We start from the raw sequence: 864 nt of genomic DNA on the forward strand, positions 1-864 counted from the left end.
TTTGTTCTTCTTCTAAATAAGCTCCTCTCCAGACCGTATTCTCGCTGAGAACAACAGCAGATAGCTGTCATACTAAGTTAAGGTGCAGTAATAAAGTAAGATATGAATAAAAAAAAACAGTGAATACGTGTTCGCCTTAACTTCTTACAACAACCGAAAGCAAGATAAAGCAAGTAAGAAAGCTTCCCGAACGTTTGTACGACTAGAATAAAGCTAGAAAAATTTTGGCAGCGGTGGGATTCGAACCCACGCCCCCGAAGAGACTGGTGCCTTAAACCAGCGCCTTAGACCGCTCGGCCACGCTACCGATACATCGCACTGTGCTGCGTGTTGCAATCGGCGTTCGCCCATACGGGCTCGATACGCGACTTGCATACTTTGCAGCTGCACGCCCTGCCCGCCTCTTTATTGTGTCTAAAGACAGTCAGGACAAAAAGGTCTATAAACTAGCGTCACCGTTAAGCCGAGCACAACACGTGTTACTTTGTCAACGACCACTCGCACAATGCACACCGAAATGGCACCCACACTCGCCAAGAACAGTGGCATTGTCTCTTCCGACCACGGAATGATTTTGGCTCGTTTAATTATCGCTGTGAACGAGAATTTCATCGTGTTTCACTTCTCTCCTCTTGCTTTCGTCCTTCTTTTTTACTGCTTTTTGTCTTACTGCTTTTTATCTCTTTTCTGCTTCTTTCTTTCGATTCCGCCGTTTTCCCTTAGCTCATTTTTGTCGTTGTGCCTTTTTCTTTTACATTCCTTCTTTGGTTTTCCATCTCCCCCTCTTTATCATTAGTCATTTTTCTTCGCCTTTATTTTGTACTGTTTGTGTAGCAGACAGTACAGAATGCGAAAAGAAATATG

The 864-nt window shown here is 44.0% G+C and overlaps 1 non-coding gene across 1 annotated transcript; it reads right to left on the reverse strand.

Moving 5' to 3' along the window:
* Positions 1–225: 225 nt before the first annotated feature.
* On the reverse strand, positions 226–307 carry TRNAL-AAG (transfer RNA leucine (anticodon AAG)). The gene has a single exon. It is a non-coding gene; the product is annotated as a tRNA-Leu (tRNA).
* Positions 308–864: the final 557 nt, after the last annotated feature.

Source organism: Dermacentor albipictus, chromosome 3 (genome assembly GCF_038994185.2).
Source record: "Dermacentor albipictus isolate Rhodes 1998 colony chromosome 3, USDA_Dalb.pri_finalv2, whole genome shotgun sequence".
Classification (NCBI taxonomy): Eukaryota; Metazoa; Arthropoda; class Arachnida; order Ixodida; family Ixodidae; genus Dermacentor; species Dermacentor albipictus.